We start from the raw sequence: 24,472 nt of genomic DNA, 5'->3' as shown, positions 1-24,472 counted from the left end.
CAGCCCCAGTAACCTGGTGACAAGCATTGCCTCCTGAAGATGCCACATTCCCACGGGTGAAGAGCCTCACCTGATTCAGCTGTCCCTTTTCCTTTCTGCAGAGATGGATAGAAAGCCTGTGCTGAAGGCAGCATTTCCCAGAGGAAGCAGTGGCTCCATGGCAGCCTCTGCTCCAGGAAGGGAGGCGATGCCAGGCACAGGCCCAGGAGGTAATTGCTGTGCCTCTGGGCCTGAGCCCTGCTGAGGTTTCAGCTGCCCTCTCTGCTCCTTGGCAGTGCGGGCACACAGCATTACCTGACCCCTTGCAGTGCTCGGTTGCCTATACAAGGGGATCCCAGCACAGCATGGAACAGTTCCCATCTGTGCTCCTTTCTAGACTGGGAACGTGACTTCCGTCATTTGTTAAAGCACAGTTTAAGGATCTTGGAGCTTGGTGAAGGTAGGTTATCAGCAACCCTTCGCTAACAGAATAATCATTGTCTAAGTGTAATCATTGTCCAGAGTAATATTCCTCTGTCACTTTCCTTAAGATCCTCCAAAGTTTGATGGATTCTGTAAATCCTAGCCTCCAAATTTTTACTCTTGTACCCAACAATGATCCCACAGGATTGCCGTCAGTGGGAGGAAGGAGCATTTAGCTGTCCATCTTCCTCCCGTGGGCAATGCCAGTCTGTCCTTCCGTGTGCTCTGTGCAGCCAGGGCGAAGAGCAGAGAGGGAAGGGGCCGGGCCCAGGGCTGTGCCCCAGGGCTGAGCCTTTGGCAGCTCCTTTACCGACCCCAGGGAGCCTGAGCTGCTCCTGTTGCCACTGCCAAGCCCTGGCCCTGCCCGTGGCTGGGTTTAGAGCTGCTGGCAGCTCCCGGGAGTCCTTTCTGCCCCGACTGCCCCACAAGGGACTCCTTCCATCCCAATGTGGGGCCACTGCAGGAACGTGCTCCCCCTGCTCCTGCTCCTGAGTGGGAGGCAGAGCTGAGGGAGTGCCTTGGAGGGCACCAAGAATCCAGGTGCCCTCATTGCCACTTGGGCTTGAAGGAGAATCTTCAACAGTGTCACAGGAGCTCTTCAGTCCTGCCTTTCTTTGCAGATGAACCTGATAATGATCCTGATGATGAATATGAGCCTGTTGACGAAGACTATCCTGTGAATGGAGATGACTTGGATTCCCAACGCATATCCATTACTGAGCCTCTGGGCGATGCTGAGGGTAGGTCAAGGCCTTTCCCCTGGGAGAGCTGCCAGCACAGAGCCCAAAGCTGGGCCAGGGGGGCATTGCTGCAAGTACCAGCACAGAACCAGGCACGTGTGTGCCCTCTCCCTGCGCAATCTCCTCCCTGCTCCTGCGGCTCAGTGGTGCCCGTGCAGATCAGCAGAGATGGCAGAAGCTGTTTTGTTACAGGTGTGTCTGCAGGGAGGACTTTCCCAAGTCCTTTGGTGGATGTTGCACGCAAGCCCAGCTCCCATCACAGGGGTGAGTAGTTTGTTCCTGCTGACCCCACAGGCTGAGCCCTCGTTTTGTGGGATCCTTTCCTGGGAAACGGAAATATTTCTCTTAAGGTCCTCCAAGACGGAAGAAGAAACCTACAGGAGCTCGTACATCCCTGGAGGAATCCAAATATCTGGAAAAACTCCTGAGTGATGTGGACAGCCAGCGTGGTGGGTGCATTTCCCTCATGCTTCCCCTGGGACTCAGCAGCCGGGGGCATTGGCTGCACATGTGGACACACCGTGCCCGGCACAGCGCGAAGGCATCCATGCACCACAGGCCATGCACACCCTAAGATCCCCTGCAATTTCCCAGTCTCTGCGCACATCTGGAGGGGCCGCTCTGTGCAGGAGGGAGGGCCCTGGAGCAGCTCCAAAACCCTGGCCATTCTCCTTATCCATGTCTTTGACAACTGTTGCCTGGAGCAGAAGGGCACAACACAGAGGAATTATGGCATGCAGGCTCAGGGGGTTTGGGTACTGAGCAGGCCTGTGCCAAGGGGCAGCAAGGTGCCTGCAGGCCCCAGCTGTGGGGTAAACAGGGAGTGAGAACGTCCTGCCCGTATCCACAGTGCTGCCAGCTCAGCAGTGCAGCACAGCACGGGCTCACGCTCCCCATTGCTCCAACAGATGCAGACAGCACCTCAACACATTCTGACATCATCTGGAAAAGCATGAGAAGAGTTTTCTGCTGGGGAACACCTTGTTTGATTAAGTTGATGGCCATTGTGGCTGGTGCGGCACTGTGCCTGATGATGTGCTGTGCAGGAATCTGGTATTGCTGGAAGAGAAAATCGTGAGTGTTTTGCGATTCTCCACCTCAAACAGCTTCCTTTACAGGCTGCTCATAGTCAGGGAACATTCCCAGAGAGTCTGCAGTGGAGTTGTGGCCAGTCCATGATTTTCCAAAGAACTCTGCTGAGGGTTCTGCTGCTGCCCAGTGCTTCCATTGGCCTCTCAATTGCTGGGCCGTGTCCTGGGGGCCCCGCTGGGGCTGCAGCCAGAGCTGGCTCCCACTGAGGCTGCCTGGCCAAGAGCAGCCCCAGAGGCACGGGGCAGAGGCAGAGGGAGGTGGGAAGGAGAAAGAGCAGGGCCAAGATTGCCCTTGAAAGGCAGAGGCGCTCTGGGGCCCGCTCCTGGCCAGGGACCCTGCCCAGAGCCGTGCCCTGCTGGCCGGGGCCTTGAGGGGCAGCTGTCCAGCTGGGCCCAGCTGTGCCAGCAGCTCCAGCCGTGCTGGGGAGCCTTGCCAGCTCTGGGCCCTGCTGTGCAGGAGGCTCCCTGTGTGCCACTGGCAGCTGGGGCCTCAGCCACCTCCTCTCTTCACAGGTGCTCCTGTGCATGTTCAGAAGACGCAACTAAAAACAGAGAAAATGAGAACCTGAAACTTTATCCCAGCTCTTCACTTCTGCCCCTATCTGCCCTGCCATGGCTGCATCCCCGCCATGAGGCCGTCCCAAAACCCACCCCTCCTCAACAAGACCCTCTGCCCCCGAGCCCTCTGGTCCTGTTCCCTGGCCAGGAATGAAGGTGGGCAGCCCTTGTCTGGCAGGACAGAGCTTGTCCCACATTTTATATTTAAATAAAGAAATAGAGTTTTCACAACCATGTCCAGTTGGTAGCACCAACAAAGCCCACCCGGCAGCAGCAGCAGTGGCTGAGCTCCATGCCCAGGAGCAGCCGTGGATGCCCACGGTGTGGGCAGGCAGGAGCCAGGCAGGGGCTGCTGTGCCCAGCGGCGGGGCCCCGAGGGGATGGGGGAGCCCATGCTGAGCGTCCCTGCGCTGAGGACACGTTTCCTTCCATGGCATCATCTGGGCCTGGACCTGAAGAGGCTCAAAGGGATATTTTGGGGTCCCTGCTGAGGGGTGCAGGAATCCCTCATGAGGCACAAAGGAGTATTGATGGCCTCTCCTAAGGTGTGCAGGTATCCCTCATGCGTTGGGCAGCAGGGTTAAATTTGAGGGGGTTTTTTACTCTTCTCAGCACAGCACAGGGACACTTGGCCGAGGTTTTGCCAAGCTGGGAGAAAGCCTCTTGCAAAGGCTTGGGCCCAGCCTGTGGGCACAGCGGGCGGGCGCAGCCCATCCCCTGGGCCAGTCCGGGCTGCTCAGGCCGGGCCGGGCCGGGCCAGGCTCGGGCCCCGGCAGGGAAGGGCCGTGGCCCTGGGCTCTGCTGAGGCTGCTGAGCTCCGGCCTGCCCTGTGCTGCAGCCCAACACATTGACAGCCATGGCCGTGCCCTGGGCCACCGCAGGCACCCGGGGCTACAGCTGAGGCCGCGCCTTCTCCCACTGAAGGGAGGCTGGCTCTGTTCCCTCGCAGGGCACAGCTTAGCTCCCAGCACCTTTGTGAACCTGCCTGCCGGGGAAGTGCTGGGGGACAGAGTGTTCCAACCCTTCTCATTGGGAAGTGTGTCTGGTGGTGTGGGGATTTTAAATTTTTTTCCCTCTAAATTTGTGTCCTGGCAGAGGTTTAAGTTTGCTTGCTCTCAGTAGGGTGCTTTTCTTCTTGGCAGTCAGTGGGGCTTCAATGCAGCCAGGGTTGAAGGAGGATCTCTGGCTGCTTGGGCTGTGGTTGTGGGACACCTTGGCTTCATCCTCCCTTTGGCTGTGATGTGCACTGGTGCTTATGCAGGCATTTTATGGCAAGTGGCTTCAGTTCGTTCCTATGCCACCAAAAACCGAGAATAAACCACTTTTACCCCACTGTAGTATTAAGAGGCAGGCCTTACTTTCTTGTCTTGCTGGATGCACAGGCCATTGGCATCACAGGGCCTTCTTGGTGGGGTCTTCAGATACCCTGGTGGTCACTAAAGAAGGAAGCTGATTTTTCTGGGAAAAAGATTGTTTCCCATGTGTGGAAAAGAATAACCTCTCACTTCCCCATCCCTTTCTATATAAAGTGATTCATCTATCTCTATCTGCCTTGTCTATCTATCTATCCATCCATCTATCTATCTATCTATCTATCTATCTATCTATCTATTTATCTATCTCTATCTATCATCTATCTATCATCTATCATCTATGTTACTAATCTATTGTGATGTTGCATTTTATTCAAATGGTATGCTCTGTCTCAAAAATGTACCCCTCAAAAATATATGGTTTATTCCAATCTGTGTTCCTCCCCTGAAGTCCCATGAATCTGCAATCCCATTGGTCCAAATGTTATTTCGCACCCACTTTGAATTTCCCTCTTAAGCTGTGTGAGGAAGACCAGATTCTCTCATGGCCCATCTCTCCCCTAGGCTCGTCCTCTCTCCCCCTCCCTTTCCCTTTCCCCCTTCTCCCTCAGAAACCATGTTACTCCTGGGGCTGGGTCCCCAATAAGCCCTCATCTAATCAGCACCCTCAGAAGCCGTGTGGAGTCTCCTTGCGTGCCTGCTGCTGCCAGCGAACTCACAGCCCAGGGGGCCCTCCGGGGACTCCCCGGAGAGCTCCTCGCAAAGAAACTGCTACAATCTGTGAAATATTTCTATGTATGATATTTTGTTTATTTGGAAATTATGACACATCTCTTGAGAGCTGGAAAAGAATACCATCCATCTTTGATACAGCAAAGCTTGGGTGGAGGAGCAGACATGATCTGTGATTTCCTTCTTGCTAGACACATGCGGGCTTGTTTAGATTGACTTTGAACTGAAATCCGGCAAAGCTGGAAAATGACTGGTGGCCATCACTCTGATTTCCTTAAAAGCCCTTTTTTAATTTTAATTTTTTTCATCTATGGTGGCTGGTAAATACCTTTCTTCCTTAAGCTATGTGCTGGCAATACTGGAGGTAGAAAATAACATAATACTGCATAGTTTAGATAATGAATAGTTTTCTTGTGAAATTTTATGGCAGTATCTCCTGCCCCAAAACTAAAGCAGCAGGTCAGCTACTAAGCACAATTTAGTGCATAGCTGCAGCTCATGTTTCTACAGTGGAATTGGCTTTTTGTTCTTCTGCATGGGTATGAAACACTACCAATTGAAAGGCTTCTTACAGAGCAAAGAGCCTTTTTTAGGGTAGCCTGGACTTTGGGATGCTGGTAGCTGTTTGATCAATACCCAGCAAACTACCTAAATTATTTTTCGTGACTACTCCCTCGTGATTTTGGCCTGGCTTCTTTAGGAGATTCAATTTTCATTTAGAAATGGCACAGTGGAGCCAGTGCTGCCTCAGGACAGGTGGAGCTGGGACAAATGGCTCATTGATTTGGGTCTCAACAAAAAGCCACCTGAGCTCCTCATGACAGCAACCCCACGGACTGGTAATGGATCCATTAAAATTATCTCATCACAGAGCTTTTAACTTGAGGCTCTGACATATGGTGCTTGTTCAGTTCTGCCATGGAGGAAGGGAGTTTGAAGACAAAGAGGTTTAGCAAGGAGATCCATGTACAACAAAAGTGCTTCTATTTCAGCAAATGAAGTATCTTAGGATGTAAAACTTCATCCGTACTCCAGTCTTATCCCTCCATTTACCCAAATTCTTGGTCTTAATTCCTTTGTCAGTAGGAAAATATGACAGGGAAGTGTACATCCTCCTTTCCTTCTTCAGCTGGACAGCTTGTAATCTTGTCTTCTTCCACAAACAGGAGCAGCCAAACAGGAATCTTGTCATGAAAGCACACTTGGGAAAGTTTGCCCTGTGTTTGTTTTTGCCCTGAAGCAACTGAGATTCACTGGAGTCTTTACAAGCCATAAATGATGGATTTATTTGGGTTGCTAGAATCTTTCATATTTTATGACTTTTCTGCTGCACAAGAGCCTGGCACTTGCAGAACTCTTGCCCCATGCACTTCTCCAGTGCTTCTTGCAGAGAAGCTTTGGGAAGCACTCAGGAAAAGTGCCATGTTCTTGTGTGGTTTATGGAGCCCACAGGACAGGGAAATGTCTTTGCAGTGGGCACTGCCTTTTATTCCAAGGTGTAGAAGGATTCTTGGCTGAACAAGGCCATGATATTCTCCTGCGGGAATGGGACAGCCCTGGTCTGCAGATTACAGAGTTACTCTGAAAACCATGTACCGTCCTCGAACAGGAACAAGATAGACCATGCACTGTCCTCAAATAGATACAACAAGGAAGAATGAGCATTGTGCCAGGATGAAACCAAATGCGCCAAGCTCGTCGTGGGAGCTGCTCATTTGGCACACCTTAGCTAAAGATGCTTATAGCGTGACAACCAATCAGTAATTAAGATGTATGTGTGAATATAGCTACTTAACCAATCAGCATTAAGCACCAGTGGCGTGCGACAGTGTATAGAGAAGGATAAATATGCCAAAGTTGCTTAATAAAGGAGGATGACATGTAGCCACATTGGCTGTGAGTGTCGTTACTCAGCCGACTCTCCAAGGAATTGGGACCCTCCTCACCAAGGAATTGCCATTGCTGTGGGCACTGGCTGTTATTCCAACACCTGTGTCATTTATTCTACTGGAATCCTTGTGAGAAAGGTTGTTCTTCACCACCGAGATTTTTAGTTGACATTTTTGATCTCAAACAGCCCAAAGTTTTCCATCTCTCAGGTTTCTGATGCTGTTTTTTCCTTTCCAGTCTGCTGTTGGCCAAGGAAGATGCTGCTTAGATTCTGCAGGCCCCCATACATGGATACTGTTATAGGTAAAAATCGATCCAGCCAATTGAATAAAAATAAAATGTAAATTTATTCACAACCGATATACAGTACCGACAGCCAACAATCAAGGACAGCACTGACCCTGGGATGGAAGCTGGGTGAACACAGATCCGCCTTCTATCGCACCCAATCCCCCCTGTTCACCAATGCTGCTTGGCAGAATCCCTTCTTATACGCTTTTTCTAGCCCGTGGCAGAGTCCCTTTGTCTTTCCTCAGGGTTCTTCACATTCATGATGCCTCTATTCTCCGTCCTGTGCTGGACAGAACCTTGTCCGGGAACTGATGTGTATCCACTCTTTGGTTACCGGAATCCCGTATGCAGATGTATGTCCTTGATGGTCCCCTCTGTCTAAGATGAACATCTCCATGGGCCATCATCGCTGGACCTCCTCCTGTTCACACCAGTGAGAACGACAATCTCCTGTGCCGGCTGGGTTCACTTCCTATGTTAATGACACTCCTCCTACCCGACTGCCAGCTGCGGTTTCCTCACCCTGTGAAGCAATCCTCTCTTCCCTTGCTACTGTGATTTCAAGGTTTGATATTTTATTCTTTTATATATATATATTTGTGTTCTATCAGTACGAATTACCATAATATACATAACAGGAACCAAGCTGAAAGTTCTCCAGTGCTCCACAGCAACCCAGTTATCCACAGGAGGGCCAAGAGCAGCTCCAGAAGCTCCAAGGGATTCTAACAGATGAATTTCTGTCCCTCAGGAAAGCAGGGCTGTGTCTGAAGTTAAGGGTCTGACCCTGCACCCACGTTTGCATGGCAGCAGCTGTCCCATACTTTGTGCAAGACACATAACATGTTCCACTCTTAATTCAGCACTGGCTCAGTCAGTCTTATAAAGTTCTAAAAAAAGCTTTGACTGGTCAAAAAATTATTTGTATTTTAGCTGTTTGGGTTTTTTTGTTGTTGTAGTTGTTGTTGTTGTTTGTTTTGGTTTTTTGGGTTTTTTTTGTGGTTCTTTGCTTTGGTGCTCAGAAATCATGGAGGAAGAGGCAGATTTTCTGTTCAACTTGCCTGGCAGTGTGCAGGGGGCAAGAAAAGGAGATGACTTTTTCACCAGCTGGTTAAGGAGCTCTAAAAGCAATTGTGCTGTCCCTAATCAGGGGGTGGGGGCACTGCTAACAGCCTGGATTGCCCCCACCTGTGTTCCCCTCCTTACCAAAGTGCTGTGTAGATCCACAGCCTTGTGCCTTGGCCCAATGGTGCAAAAATCCTCCCAACATCCCTTCGTTGGCAAAAATAAAGGCTTTGTGCTCATTAAGGTGAAAAGCTGTATGGGTGGCCTGCAGCTTATGTTCTTTTGTTGCCTGGACCCCAGTCAGTACTGACATCTAAATGACTGACCAGCCCCAAGCTGCTCTTAAGACTGATTTGATCAAAGGCACTGAAGCTCTGTTGAGTGCAAATTCTCCAGGAAAACAAGCATAGGAACTTGGATAATGTTGGTGGCAAAAGCATATTACAGAATGGTACCAATTCTAGCCTTTATTTTGCCTTCTTTTGCTGCCATGCATCAAACTGTGTCAGACTCATCACTGACCTGGGTTCTTCCAGGATGGGGTGTGCAAGGACGATCCCACAGCTCATGTGTGGACCTGGTGTGCACCAGGCCAGAGACGTGACTGTCATCCATAGCCAGCCCCTGTCTGCCAAGAGAACAGGGAGCTGCAGCTCTGAGGAACTCAGGGGTGAGGCAGCAAACAGCCCAAATCCCTAGTTTATATCAGTTACTGGTCAGGAGTATTAACTGCTGAGAGATTTTTATCTTCCTGCTTAGAGCTGGAATAAAAGAACCCTGGCAGTTTGCTTTAGCTGTGAAGAGACTCTCTTCAACAGGTTCCAGCTCTGCTGCTTGTTTCAATTAAAAGCAGAGCCAAACTCTTCTGTTGGTCACATCAAACCAACATAAGTTTCAGGAGTCTGTGAAAGACCTAAGAGTGTCAACATTATTTCATTTTATAATACTTACAGTCTTCTAATTCAGCCATGGGATACCTTGGCCATCACTGACTATATCAAATAACTGGAAAAAGCACTGGGAAAGAAGTTTTATTACAATTAAGTTTTAAAAACTAATGAAGGAATTTCATAACAAAAGCCATGTAGTAAGAATACAGTAATTTAAACATCTCAACACTCTTTGATAATGGAGCCTTGAACACCAGTCATGTGCAGTGCAGCCTCAGCTCTCCCTTTGAGGCCAGAGAACTGCCAAGGCTCAGGGCTGGGATGAGCCTTCGCCCAAAACCAGCTCCAAGACTGATTGGGAATCACTCCAGAGCAGGGCTCACACAAAGAGCAAAGTCTCAAGGCCAAAGCCAAACCTTCATCACGTTGGATTTGTTTTAACACTGATCTGGAGCAAATTTGCTTGACCTGCAACACCACTCTTACTGTAAAACTTTACATGAGGTACTAAATAAGCACTGTCCTTTCCTGTCCTGAGCTGTGCTGCCCAAATGCTGTTGAGAACTTGCTCTGCCTCTGCCCTGTGCCCCTGGGGCTGCTCTTGGCCAGGCAGCCTCAGTGGGAGCCAGCACTGGCTGCAGCCCCAGCGGGCCACCAGGACAAGGCCCAGCAACTGAGAGGCCAATGGAAGCACTGGGCAGCAGCAGAACCCTCAGCAGAGTTCTTTGGACAACAATGGACTGGCCACAACTCCACAGTAGCATGACTCCCAGTCATGCTACCAATGCCAGAAGTAGAGTTATAAGAAAACTGTGGAGAAAAATCAACAACTGACCGTCTGAGCTCGTACAGCTTACGAATGCCAAGATAGCAGCCTATCAGCACAAGTGGCACAGTGAACACTGTCAACACCGTGCCTATCGTGCAGGTCCTGCGCACATCCTGGGGGCAGACAATTCTTGGGAAGCGCACTGGATCCGGGGCATATATTCCTGTTTCATTGATAACGTCTGTGGGAGCAATGGGGAGCGTGAGCCCGTGCTGTGCTGCACTGCTGAGCTGGCAGCACAGTGGATACAGGCAGGACGTTCTCTGTTTCCCCCAGAGCTGGGGCCTGCAGGCACCTTGCCGGCCCTTGGCACAGGCTGTGCCAGCCAACAAAGCCCAGCAGGCCGGGAGGAGAGCCCGGGGGCAGCGCAGCTGCTTGGGCAGTGGCTGCTGCCAGGGACAAGGGCCAAAGCCATCCCTGAGCAGCCACTGCCACTCCTGGCCCTCCCTGCCCCGTGACAGTTCCCCCAGCCCCAGGGGACAGGCTCAGGCCCTCTCAAGAGACACTGGAGCTATCACCTGCTGTGCCAGTGCCTGGAACTGCCTGTTCTCCTGCAGAAGAGGCTGCCACTGAGCCGCTGCTTCTTCCTGGAACAGCCACCTTCTGTGCCAGATTTTGGGTCATCGCTGGAGAAAGAAAAGGGACAGATGGATCAGATGGGACAGTTCCCCATTGGGGAGGTGTCATCTTCAGAAGCTAACACTGGTGAAAGTCATGCACAAGGATCACGAAATCAGATGAGCTTTTGGGATTGGACAGGCCCCTCCCTTCTCCAAACCACCACCTCTTGTGATCTGCCTGGAGACTGGGAAATTGCAAGGGATCTCAGGGTGGGCATGGCCCATGGTGCAGTTTGGGCTCCCTGTCAGCAGATGCCAAATGCCTTCCTGCAGAGGCTGGGCAGAAGCTGCAGCCAGGCCAGGCTGGGAAACAGCCCTGCAGGGCGTGAAAGCAGCAGCGGGGCAGCGAGGCTGCCATGGATCCCTTCCCGCTGTGCCGGGCACGGCGTGTCCAGATGTGCAGCCAAAGGCCCTGGCTGCTGAGTCCCAGGGGAAGCATGAGGGAAATGCACCCACCACAGCATCTCTCCAGGTCACTCAGCATCTGGCCCAGATGTTTTCCTGACTCCAGGAACTTGCTGTCTCCTCTTTGGTACTGACTGTTGGAGGACCTTAAAAGTACTTCCAGTTCATGTGGATGGATCCCACAAAAATAGGACTCAGCCTGCGGTGTCAGCAGGGACACACTACTCACCCCTGCCATGGGAGCTGGGATTGTGTGCAGCATCCAGCCCTGGGGCTTGAAAAGTCCTCCCTGCAGACACACCTGTAACTCAACAGCCAGAGAAGCTTCTGTCACCTTGTTCTTCCAGGCTTACAATAATTATTCTCTCAGGGAAACTGGTGAACTAACCTGCAGAAATTCCCAAGGGCTCCAAATCATCTTCCATCCCCACTGCTGGAGAAGCCATCCCAGCAGCCTCACCTAGAAGGGAGCACAGATCAGAAGTGTTTCCATGGTGTACTGGAATCTCCTTCTGCCTTAGGGATCTGGGCACTGCAAGGGAGGGAAATGCACTGACCATGGCGTCTCACGTGTGCACTCATCATCTGGTCCAGATGTTTGGCTGCCTCAAGGGATTTTTTGTCTTCTGTGTCTTGGGTCTTATCTCTTCGAGGACATTAGAGAAAGGTAGTTCCTCTTCATGAGGATGGGTCGGATAAGGCCATGGGAGCCAGATGTCAATGGCCATGACCAAAGCAGTACCGGGGGATGGGGAGCTATGGCCTTGCCCCGGTCACTCTCCACACTATTTCCGAGCTCTGTGAAACATCCTTGGAGTGGAAACTGAGGAAGCCCCAGACCTCTGGGGTCTCCCTCCCACAGAGGAAACCCTCCCAAAAGCCCTGAGCAAAACCATCCCCAGCACTTCCCGGGGAGCAGGGAGCGCTGTCCCGGGAAAGGGCAGCCAGGCTGCCGGCTCACCTGCTCGCCGCGCTTGCAGCGGAGCAGCCTGGGCAGCCCTGGCAGGCAGGGCCACGGCCAGGAGCAGCAGGAGTAGGAGGCGCAGAGCAAGGGCCATGGTGCCTTGTCCTCCGCCAGTCCCGCAGCTCTTGCTGCCACCGCTGTCCCGACACCGCTGTCCCAACGTCAGCACCGCTGCTGCCACCGCCGCTGCTGCCGCAACAGTTGTGCTCAGGGACTGACTGCTGGCTCCTTGTGCTGCTGTGCAACCATGGGGCTCTGGCACCTCTGGGACCTCAGAGCCTGCTGTGAGCTCATGGCCAGGGTGCAGTTGTTTCGGGAGCTGGATCTGCCTTCTTCGGGAGGGAGCTCATCCTGCCCAGCTGCTCTGCCCAAGGGCTGTGACACAGTCCCAGCTCAGCTGATCTCACAGGCTGGGGCATGAAGGGATGGAGAGCAGCTCCAGCAAGGACTTGGGGTTGCTGCTAGAAGAGAGGCTGGACATGAGGCAGCCATGTGCATCCAAGGGAGAGTGCCCAGCAGGTTGAAGGAGGTGATTCCACCTCTCTGCTCTGGTGAGACCCCACCTGGAGTACTGTGGAAGAGGTTTTACAGTGATTTCTGTGAGCCATTGAGAAGTTTGATAAGAGGATCCGTGCTAACCCCTGAAAGAACTTTCTACTAAGGTTGTTGACATAGAAACCAAGAAAGAAACATGGATAAATAAGAGAAACCTACAACTCCCTATTTCAATGAGTATTTTGTTTGTATCTCGTGACCAATGAGTAAAGTATAAACTTAAGAGCTTTGTAAAAATGGAGAAAAAGCATGCAGGCTAGAATAAAAACAGGGTTTGAAGTCTTCTGGAAATGGAGTGTGTTGCTTTGTAGTGTCTCGGTCTCTCCCACGACAGAGTACTGCATACTGCTCTGGGTCCCCAAGACAGGAAGGACATGGACCTGTTGGATCAAATCCAGAGGAGGGACAAAATGCTCTGAGGGCTGGAGCCCTTCTGCTTTGGAGACAGGCTGGGAGAGCTGGCAGTGTTCAGCCTGGAAGAGAGAAGACTCCAGGGACACCTGATTGCTGCCTTTCAGTGCCTTATGGGGGCTTGTAAACAGATGGGACAGAATTTTAACAGAGCCTTTCATGACCAGACCTAGGGGGAATGGTTTTAATCTAAAAGATGGTCAATTCAGACTAGATGAAAGAAACACATTTTTTACACTGTTTGTTATGAAAACCTGGCACAGGTTGCCCAGAGAGGTGGACATCCATCTCTGCAGACATTCAAGCTCCTGCTCTGAGCAACCTGACCTAGTTCAAGGTGTCCCTGCTCACTCCAGGCCATTGGGACTAGATGGCCTTTAAATGTCCCTTCCAAGCCAAGCCATTCTGTGCTCCTGTGCACCATCAAAGCAGTGCTGCATTAGTGCTAGGCTGATTATGCTGGCACCTGTATTTTGGTACTTGTGCCATTTAGCAATTGGCCACGAGAGGATTGATGGGCTGGACAGTGAAGTCTGCAAATAACACACAGTGTGCTCAAGGAGAAACAGGAGAGGAACACGGCTTCCAGTTCTGATAAATGCCAGCATTTTGCTGCCCATTCCTGGTTAGAGAAATAAAGGAATGTCCTGAAGATCTTTTCTTGTGGGTGCATTATTGGCCATATCAGTACTTGTGTTCTGTAAAACAGGTAAGTTGTTACAGCTTCTTGCCCCATTTATCCCTGGATAAACCCCAAATACTGCATTGCTCCTTGTCTACTTTCTTCCAAGTCAGGGCAAATTTTGTTCATTACTGAGTGGGACATATTCATCTGTTCACAAGCAAATTCCTCTTGCCACTCACACAACGGCAAGACTGCTTTGTTGATTTGCTCTAATCAGACTGTAATTAAGGCCTACCTCTCACTAGAATTAAAGCTGATGCATTGGGAGGCAAAGTGTTGAGTCATTTCTCCTGGAGTCTGGCACTGTAGAGAGTTGTTCTGTAAGTAAATGACATTTGAAGATAGGTGTAATCTACCATACTTCTGGCATACTAGAAGTGAGAAAACAGCTTTTGAAACAGGATTTTATCCTTTCTTCCTCCACCTCCTCCTCCCAGGAATTTTAATCGCTGAGGTCTAAGCTCTTCAGCTGCCTCACAAACATTGTTTTAATTCAGGCAGGTATCCATGCATTGAGCCACAAATCAGGACCGTGGTGTGAACCTTGAAGCAATGTAGGTTTATAGCACTGAAAATAGTAACCCATTACCCAGGTTAAGCCAAGCATTTCCCAAATAACTCCACATGTCCTCAGAGATGTTTCAAAAGGGATCACTGTTATAGGTGGGAGTGGGAAGAAAGAGTGTCCTCAAAATTAAAAATACAGCTTTCTGAGATCTTTATATTTCTATAGAAAGAGAGTCCAAATTGTTCTTCTACGGAACATTAACTATGAAGTGAATGACAGATTGTCAAAATAATTCCTTGGGGAACCAAAAAAAACCATAAATAAAAACAAGTTTACATGTAGATAATAAGTAAACCATCATGCTGAGGAAAAACCCAGACCTGCAAAAACTAAAATGAATTAGGCTGTATCGTCTGTCTCAATACAAAAAAACCCAAATACTGAAAAGAATCAGAGATCCTCAAGGGCATTACTAAATATAGAAACTTCCAGGTACTGGGAAAAATGAAGGAAACTGTAGTGTGCAATTCACAGATGTAACCTCGAATTTATTGGTGGATTTGTTGCAAAATTTCTGAGAGCAGAGTGGAAAAGCATAGGGGCTGATCAGACCACGTGTGGGCATTTACAGCAGTCTGAGGGATTTACAACTGGAGGGAGGAAAAGCAGCACACAATTCCTGGGACAATCTCTTTGCTGGCTGTGGACTTTTTGACAGTCTGTCCCCTGGGGTTGGGGGAGCTGTCATGGGGCAGGGAGGGCCAGGGGTGGCAGTGGCTGCTCAGGGATGGCTTTGGCCCGTGTCCCTGGCAGCAGCCACTGCCCAAGCAGCTGCGCTGCCCCCGGGCTCTCCTCCTGGCCTGCTGGGCTTTGTTGGCTGGCACAGCCTGTGCCAAGGGCCGGCAAGGTGCCTGCAGGCCCCAGCTCTGGGGGAAACAGAGAACGTCCTGCCCGTATCCACCGTGCTGCCAGCTCAGCAGTGCAGCACAGCACGGGCTCACGCTCCCCATTGCTCCCACAGATGCAGCCAGCACCACAACACCTGTTCCCGATGCCCAGAAGGGCCTCAGAATGGTTGCTGTTGGGGAACCCTTTATTTCCATGTGATAAGGGCAAGTTGGGCCATCTGTTTCTGCCAGGAAATAATTTGGAAGTGCTCAACTGAACCTTGAATCAGAGCTTCCCCACTGCAGTTCATGTCTTTGATTGTAATTCGGTCCTAACAGACAGTTTTATAAACCCCTCCCCTTATTTTGTATTGTTATAGCATATTTTATTACTAATGGGTTGCTCCTTTCCCACTGTGTTGTTGGTTTTGCCCCACTCCTCCATCTCTCCAAAGACCTGCCCTTTTGTTCACTGTTCCTCCTCCCATTGCATGTCAGTCCCTCTCCAAGCCTGCCCCTTGCTCTAGAGACTTCCCTATCAATTTTGTAGCCTTCGGAACCCCATTGGTTTGTTTAAGTTCTTCCCCTCCCCTGTAATCCCCAATTGGTTTAAACCTTGTATTCCCCGCCTGGTGTTCCACCCTCAGTTTCTCCCAATTGGCTAAAGATTGGATCCTGCCCTGGGACCCTGCCAAGTTTGTAAGTTGGTGTATGCCTTTAATGCAGTGTTGTTCTGGCCCTGATCGTCTGTAGAATAATCACCTTTGGAAAACATAGAGCAGACCTCACCCCGTTCCTTGTCCCTACCCTCAGGGCAGACCTACCCCCAAGGCAGTCCACCTGTGCTGTAGAGCAGCTGTGCCCTGCAGCCACAGCCCAGATTCGACAGTTTTCTGGGGGCAGCCCAGTGCCACTGTGGGAGTGGGCAGCTATTGGGGCTGAAGAAATGGGGCAGCACAGCACTTCCCAAATCAGCTCTTCTGCTGCAATAAAGAGATGGAGCTGTGACCCAGTGTCCTGGTGGTAGCACCAGCAAAGCCCACCCGGCACCAGCACTGGCTGAGCTCCATGCCCAGGAGCAGCCGTGGATGGCCACGGTGTGGGCAGGCAGGAGCCAGGCAGGGGCTGCTGTGCCCAGCGGCGGGGCCCCGAGGGGATGGGGGAGCCCATGCTGAGCGTCCCTGGGCTGAGGGCACATTTCCTTCTTTGGCATCATCTGGGCCTGTTCTTCCTCCAGGGGCATGCCTAGGAAAAGAGGGAAACCACCTAGAAAGTGCATGCCTTGAGATCAATGGAATGAGGCTGGACTCTGAAGGAAGTCCTTCATAGCCTGAGGGGTGAGCTCAGAGCCCGACAGAGACTGAACCTGTGGCACTCCCAGATCTCTTATGAGCAGAGAGGCCATTTGCCCCCAAGCCTCATCTGTTCCCCCAGGGACACATGGTGAGCACACACAGAAGGTGGCTCAGCCCTGTTGCTGCTCCCTGAGTGTTATGTTTGGCTCCCTCTAAAGGCACACAGCAGCTTTGGATCATCTCTGTGCTGTGCAAGGGGCTGGGGGCCCCCAAAAATTGTGCAGGGAATTTATTGTATGTGGAAAGGTGTGCAGGGGCCGAGGGACACCTGTAAATTGAGCAGGGTTCTGGGGTCTCCTGTGAGGCACACAGGGGGATTTTAGGGTGGCTGAGGGTATAGCCATAAGATGTACAGAGGGTTTGGGTGTCCCCTAAAGTTTGCAGCTCCCCTGATGGCCTGTGTTGCATTACTTTTGTAAGCTATGGCATCAAGCCCTTCACTTTTGAAATAGGGGTCAAAGGCCAGCACAGCGCACAGCACGGACTCGGTGGGAGCGGGGCAGGGCTGGGGCTGCCTGCAATAGTGGGAATGGCCAACGTGAGATGAATTTTGGACGTGACATTGCTTTGGCATGTAGAACCATGAAATGTCTCACGTGTCCAATATTGTATAGCTCGGTTCTTGTGAAAAAGAGCTAGATTGCACATAGCTACCAGCAGGGACACACTCTCCTTGCTGGAAGGGCACCTCTTGAGATCCATTCCCACAAAAACCTGCCCCGGCCATGAGGTCACAGCAGGCTCTGGGGTCACAGCAGGCTGAGCTCTCAGCAGGCCCTGAGGTCACAGAGGTGCCAGAGGTGCCAGAGCCCCGTGGTTGCACAGCAGCACAAGGAGCCAGCAGTCAGTCCCTGAGCACAACTGTTGCGGCAGCAGCGGCGGTGGCAGCAGCGGTGCTGACATTGGGACAGCGGTGTCGGGACAGCGGTGGCAGCAAGAGCTGCGGGACTGGCAGAGGGCAAGGCACCATGGCCCTTGCTCTGCGCCTCTTCCTCCTGCTCCTCCTGGCCGTGGCCCTGTCTACCAGGGCTGCCCAGGCTGCTCCGCTGCAAGCGCGGCGAGCAGGTGAGCCGGCAGCCTGGCTGCCCTTTCCCGGGACAGCGCTCCCTGCTCCCCGGGAAGTGCTGGGGATGGTTTTGGCCAGGGCTTTAGGGAGGGTTTCCTCTGTGGGAGGGACAGAGCCCCCACAGGGCCTGGGCATCTCCAGCCACCCTTCCAGGGATGTTACACAGGGCCTGCAAAGAGGGTGGAGAGTGACCAGAGCCAGTCCAGAGCTCCCCAGGCCCCTGTGCAGCTTTGGCCTTGTCCACTGACATCTGGCAGCCAAGACCTTACCGGACCCCCTTGCAGTGCCCAGTTCCCTAAAGCAGAGGGGGATCCCAGCACACCATGGAAATGGGTTCTGATCTGATCTGTGCTCCCCTCTAGACGAGCATGCTAGGAAGGCTTCTCCAGCAGCTTGGCTCCATGAAGACTTCCAGCCTCTTAAGCCTCCTGAAGGTATGTTGTCAATGTTCCTAAAAGAATAATCATTGACAGCCTGGTAGGCACCAGGTGACAGGAGGTCCTGTGGCTGTTGAGTTACAGGTGTGTCTGCAGCAAAGACTTTTCAGGCTCCTTTCCTGGTTGCTGCACACAAGCCCCGCTCCCATGGCAGGGGTGAGTAGTGTGTGCCTGCTGACCCCATAGGCTGAGCCCTGGTTCTGTGGGATCCTTCCCGGGGAAAATGCAAATACTTCTCTTAAGGTCCTCCAAGAGGGAGGAACAAACCTATAGGAGACAGGAAGTCCCTGGAGGCATCCAAACACATGAATAGGGTCCTGAGTGATGTGGACAGGCAACGTGGTGGGTGCATTTCCCTCATGCTTCCCCTGGGACTCATCACCCGCGGGCTTTGGCTGCACATCTGGACACTTCGTGCCCGGCACAGTGGGAAGGGATCCATGGCAGCCTCGCTGCCCCGCTGCTGCTGCTGCTTTCACGCCCTGCAGGGCTGTTTCCCAGCCTGGCCTGGCTGCAGCTTCTGCCCAGCCTCTGCAGGAAGGCATTTGGCATCAGCTGACTGGCTGCCCAACCTGCACCATGGGCCATGCCCACCCTGAGATCCCTTGCAACTTCCCGGTCACAGGGCATTTCCAGAGGGGTGGTGATTTGGAGGAGGGAGGGCCCTGGTCCCGCTCCAAAGCTTGGATGACTTCCTGAACCTTATTAATATCTTCAACTAGCATTGCCTCCTGAAGATGCCACCTTCCCATTGGGGAACAGCCCCACCTGATTCATCTGTCCCTTTTCCTTTCTACAGAGATGGAAGCAAAGCCTGTGGTGAAGATTGAGTTTCCCGGAGGAAGCAGTGGCTCATTGGCAGCCTCTGCTGCAGGAAGGGAGGCGATGCCAGGCACAGGCCCAGGAGGTAATTGCTGTGCCTCTGAGCCTGAGCCCTGCTGAGGCTTCAGCTGCCCTCTCTGCTGCCTGGCAGTGCAGGCACAGCCCCGACAAGACTGGCACAGCCCAGGGGAATTATCCCGAACAGGCTCAGGGCACTCGGGTACTGAGCAGTCCTGCTGGGGTCCCTGCGTGGGAAACACTTCCTGAAACCTGGGAGCGACTGCACGGAGTGCGCATGGTGGGGAAAGGACAGAGGGGGAGAGCAAGGCTCCAGTGTGTCCTGAGAGAGCCTGGATATGTGCCCTTGGGCTGCGGAAGCTGTCCCAGCAGAAGGAGCGACGGAGGTTGGGAGGGACACTTGTGGCACTGCCTGCTGCAGTTTCCCCCAAGGATTTAGTGCGGATTTCCTCTGTGGGAGGGAGAGAGCCCCCACGGGCTCTGGGCTCCTCCAGCCACCACTCCAGAGATGTTGCACAGGGCCTGCAAAGAGGGTGGAGAGTGACCAGAGCCAGTCCAGAGCTCCCCATGCCCCTGTGCAGCTTTGGCCTTGTCCATTGATATCTGGCTCCCACGGCCTTACCCGACCCCCTTGCAGTGCCCAGTTCCCTAAAGCAGAGGGGGATCCCAGCACACCATGGAAATGGGTCTGATCAGATCTGTGCTCCCCTCCAGACGAGCATGCTAGGAAGGCTTCTCCAGCAGCTTGGCTCCATGAAGACTTCCAGCCTCTTAAGCCTCCTGAAGGTATGTTGTCAATGTTCCTAAAAGAATAATCATTGACAGCCTGGTAGGCACCAGGTGACAGGAGCTCCTGTGGCTGTTGAGTTACAGGTGTGTCTGCAAGAAAGTCTTTTCAGGCTCCTTTCCTGGTTGCTGCACACAAGCCCCACTCCCATGGCAGGGGTGAGTAGTGTGTGCCTGCTGACCTCACAGGCTGCGCCCTTGTTCTGTGGGATCCATTCACCTGAAATGCAAATACTTCTCTTAAGGTCCTCCGAGAAGGAGGAACAAACCTAGAGGAGACAGGAAGTCCCTGGAGGCATCCAAACACATGCACAGGATCGGGAGTGACCTGGAGAGACAACGTGGTGGGTGCATTTCCCTCATGCTTCCCCTGGGACTCAGCAGCCGGGGGCTTTGGCTGCACATCTGGACACTTCGTGCCCGGCACAGCAGGAAGGGATCCATGGCAGCCTCGCTGCCCTGCTGCTGCTGCTGCTGCTTTCATGCCCTGCAGGGCTGTTTCCCAGCCTGGCCTGGCTGCAGCTTCTGCCCAGCCTCTGCAGGAAGGCATTTGGCATCAGCTGACTGGCTGCCCAAACTGCACCATGGGCCATGCCCACCCTGACATCCCCTGCAATTTCCCAGTCTCTAAGCACATCTGGAGGGGCAGCTCCTTGGAGGAGGGAGGGCCCTGGAGCGGCCCCAATAACCTGGTCTTTCTCCTGAATCTTGTCCATTACTGAGACAAGCATTGCCTCCTGAAGATGCCACATTCCCATTGGTGAACAGCCTCACCTGATGGAGCATTCCCTTCTCCTTTCTGCAGAGATGGAAGGAGAGCCTGTGCTGAAGGCAGCATTTCCCAGAGGAAGCAGTGGCTCCATGCCAGCCTCTGCTGCAGGAAGGGAGGCGCTGCCAGGCACAGGCCCAGGAGGTAATTGCTGTGCCTCTGGGCCTGAGCCCTGCTGAGGCTTGAGCTGCCCTCTCTGCTGTCTGGCAGTGCGGGCACACAGCATTACCTGACCCCCTTGCAGTGCTCGGTTCCCTATACAAGGGGATCCCAGCACAGCATGGAACAGTTCCCATCTGTGCTCCTTTCTAGACTGGGAACGTGACTTCCGTCATTTGTTAAAGCACAGTTTAAGGATCTTGGAGCTTGGTGGTGGTAGGTTATCAGCAACCCTTTGCTAACAGAGCAATCACTATCCAAGTGTAATCATTGTCCAGAGTAATATTCCTTTGTGATTTCCCTTAAGATCCTCCAAAGTTTGATGGATTCTGGAAATCCTGGCCTCCAAATTTGTACTCTTGTACCCAACAATGATCTCACAGGATTGCTGCCCGTGGGAGGAAGGAGCATTTAGCTGTCCATCTTCCTCCCGTGGGCAATGCCAGTGTGTCCTTCCATGTGCTCTGTGCAGCCAGGGAGAAGAGCAGAGAGGGAAGGGGCCGGGCCCAGGGCTGTGCCCCGGGGCTGAGCCTTTGGCAACTCCTTTGCCAGCCCCAGGGAGCCTGAGCTGCTCCTGCTGCCACTGCCAAGCCCTGGCCCTGCCCATGGCTGGCTTTAGAGCTGCTGGCAGCTCCAGGGAGTCCTTTCTGCCCTGACTGCCCTGCAAGGGGCTCCTTCCATCCCAGTGTGGGGCCACTGCAGGCACAAGGTCCCCCTGCTCCTGAGTGGGAGGCAGAGCTGAGGGAGTGCCTTGGAGGGCACCAAGAACCCAGGTGCCCTCATTGCCACTTGGGCCTGAAGGAGAACCTTCAGCAGGGTCAAAGGAACTGTTCTGTCCTGCCTTTCTTTGCAGATGACCCTGATGATGATCCTGATGATGAAGATGAGCCTGTTGACAAAGATGATCCTGTGGACGAAGACTATCCTGTGAATGGAGACGATCTGGATTCCCAACGCATACCCATTACTGAGCCTCTGGGAGATGCTGAGGGTAGGTCAAGGCCTTTCCCCTGGGAGAGCTGCCAGCTCAGATCCCAAAGCTGGGCCAGGGGGGCATCGCTGCAGGTGCCAGCACAGAACGATGCACGTGTGTGCCCTCGCCCTGCACGATCCCCTCACCGCTCCTGCGGCTCAGTGGTGCCCGTGCAGATCAGCAGAGATGGCAGAAGCTTCTGTGGCTGTTGTATTACAGATGTGTCTGCAGGGAGGACTTTGGTGGATGTTACACGCAGGCCCAGCTCCCATGGCAGGGGTGAGTAGCGTGTGCCTGCTGACCCCACAGGCTGAGCCCTCGTTTTGTGGGATCCATTCCTGGGAAACAGAAATATTTCTCTTAAGGTCCTCCAAGAAGGAAGAAGAAACCTATAGGAGCTAGTACATCCCTGGAGGAATCCAAACATCTGGAAAAACTCCTGAGTGGTGTGGACAGCCAGCGTGGTGGGTGCATTTCCCTCAGCCTTCCCCTGGGACTCAGCAGCCGGGGGCATTGGCTGCACATCTGGACACGCCATGGCAGGCACAGTGGGAAGGCATCCATGCATCACAGGCCATGCACACCCTAAGATCCCCTGCAATTTCCCAGTCTCTGAGCACATCTGGAGGGGCCGCTCTGTGCAGGAGGGAGGGCCCTGGAGCAGCTCCAAAACGCTGGCCATTTTCCTTCTCCTTATCCATGTCTTCAACAAGTGTTGCCTGGAGCAGAATGGCACAGCACAGAGGAATTACGGTGTGCAGGCTCAGGGGTTCGGGTACTGAGCAGGCCTGTGCCCAAGGGCAGCAAAGTGCCTGCAGGCCCCAGCTCTGGGGGAAACAGAGAACATCCTGCCCGTATCCACCGTGCTGCCAGCTCAGCAGTGCAGCACAGCACGGGCTCACGCTCCCCATTGCTCCCACAGATGCAGCCAGCACCTCAACACATTCTGACATCATCTGGAAAAGCATGAGAAGAGTTTTCTGCTGGGGAACACCTTGTTTGATTAAGTTGATGGCCATTGTGGCTGGTGCGGCACTGTGCCTGATGATGTGCTGTGCAGCAATCTGGTATTGCTGGAAGAGAAAATGGTGAGTGTTTTGCGATTCTCTGCCTCAAACAGCTTCCTTTAAATGCTGCTCATAGTCAGGGAACATTCCCAGAGAGTCTCCAGTGGAGCTGTGGCCAGTCCATGATTCTACAAATAGCTCTGCGGAGCTTCCATTGGCCTCTCAATTGCTGGGCCTTGTCCTGGGGGCCCCGCTGGGGCAGCAGCCAGTGCTGGCTCCCACTGAGGCTGCCTGGCCAAGAGCAGCCCCAGGGGCACGGGGCAGAGGCAGAGGGAGGTGGGGAGGAGAAAGAGCAGGGCCGAGGTTGCCCTTGAAAGGCAGAGGCGCTCTGGGACCCACTCCTGTCCAGGGACCCTGCCCAGAGCCGTGCCCTGCTGGCCGGGGCCTTGAGGGGCAGCTGTCCAGCTGGGCCCAGCTGTGCCAGCAGCTCCAGCCGTGCTGGGGAGCCTTGCCAGCTCTGGGCCCTGCTGTGCACGAGGGTCCCTGTGTGCCACTGGCAGCTGGGGCCTCAGCCTGCTCCTCTCTCCACAGGTGCTCCTGTGCATCTTCAGAAAATGATCCTAAAAATAGAGACAACGACAACTTGACAATTTATCCCAGCTCTTCACTTCTGCCCCTATCTGCCCTGCCGTGGCTGCACCACCATAATGAAGGCATCCCCAAATCCACCCCTCCTCAACGAGACCCTCTGCCCCGGAGTCCCCTGGTCCTGTTCCCCGGCCAGGACTGAAGGTGGGCAGCCCTTGTCTGGCAGGGCAGGGCTTGGCCCCTATTTTATGTTTAAATAAAGAAATAGAGTTTTCACAGCTATGTCCATGTGGTAGCACCAGCAAAGCCCCCCCGCACCAGCACTGACTGAGCTCCATGCCCAGGAGCAGCCGTGGATGCCCACGGTGTGGGCAGGCAGGAGCCAGGCAGGGGCTGCTGTGCCCAGCGGCGGGGCCCCGAGGGGATGGGGGAGCCCATGCTGAGCGTCCCTGGGCTGAGGGCACATTTCCTTCTGTGGCATCATCTGGGCCTGGACCTGAAGAGGCACAAAGGGATATTTTGGGGTCCCTGCTGAGGGGTGCAGGGATCCCTCATGAGGCACAAAGGAGTACTGATGGCCTCTCCTAAGGTGTGCAGGGATCCCTCATGCGGTGGGCAGTAGGGTTAAATTTGAGGGGGTTTTTTACTCTTCTCAGCACAGCACAGGGACACTTGGCCGAGGTTTTGCCAAGCTGGGAGAAAGCCTCTTGCAAAGGCTTGGGCCCAGCCTGTGGGCACAGCGGGCGGGCGCAGCCCATCCCCTGGGCCAGTCCGGGCTGCTCAGGCCGGGCCGGGCCGGGCCAGGCTCGGGCCCCGGCAGGGAAGGGCCGCGGCCCTGGGCTCTGCTGAGGCTGCTGAGCTCCGGCCTGCCCTGTGCTGCAGCCCAACACATTGACAGCCATGGCCGTGCCCTGGGCCACCGCAGGCACCCGGGGCTACAGCTGAGGCCGCGCCTTCTCCCACTGAAGGGAGGCTGGCTCTGTTCCCTCGCAGGGCACAGCTTAGCTCCCAGCACCTTTGGGAACCTGCCTGCCGGGGAAGTGCTGGGGGGCAGAGAGTTCCAACCCTTCTCACTGGGAAGTGTGTCTGATTTTTTTCCCTCTAAATTTGTGTCCTGGCAGAGGTTTAAGTTTGCTTGCTCTCAGTAGGGCGCTTTTCTTCTTGGCAGTCAGTGGGGCTTCAATGCAGCCAGGGTTGAAGGAGGATCTCTGGCCGCTTGGGCTGTGGTTGTGGGACTGGCTTCATCCTTCCTTTGGCTGTGATTTGCACTGGTGCTTGTGCAGGCATTTTACAGTAACTGGCTTCAGTTCTTTCCTCTTGCCCCCAAAAACCGAGAATAAACCTGTTTAGCACCAATGTTTGGGCTCCCAAACAGAACTGTTCTCATTCTACGAGTGTCACAGACACATTTTATGAAAAATCCTTTTTCCAGGGTCTTTTCTCCTGTGAAGCTGGGAAGCTTCAGCTTCTCCATGTTTTGTTGCTTTGGAATGTGATTTGGAGAATTGTTACCCAGCATGTGAAATTGTTTTTACTTGATGAGCAATGACAGCCACCTGTGTTAAAGCTGTGAACAGTCACAAGATTTGTTATTCA

At 53.3% G+C, this 24,472-nt stretch overlaps 1 protein-coding gene across 1 annotated transcript in view; it reads left to right on the top strand.

Annotated features, from left to right (window-relative positions):
- LOC135308305 (uncharacterized) overlaps positions 1-24,472 on the top strand; it is a 624,983-nt gene that overhangs the window by 428,065 nt on the left and 172,446 nt on the right. The gene's annotated exons all lie outside the window — the stretch shown is intronic.

The sequence above is a fragment of the Passer domesticus genome, chromosome 9 (genome assembly GCF_036417665.1).
Source record: "Passer domesticus isolate bPasDom1 chromosome 9, bPasDom1.hap1, whole genome shotgun sequence".
Classification (NCBI taxonomy): Eukaryota; Metazoa; Chordata; class Aves; order Passeriformes; family Passeridae; genus Passer; species Passer domesticus.
Note: the sequence above shows the minus strand (reverse complement) of the source record. Positions and strands in the feature narration are given on the sequence as shown.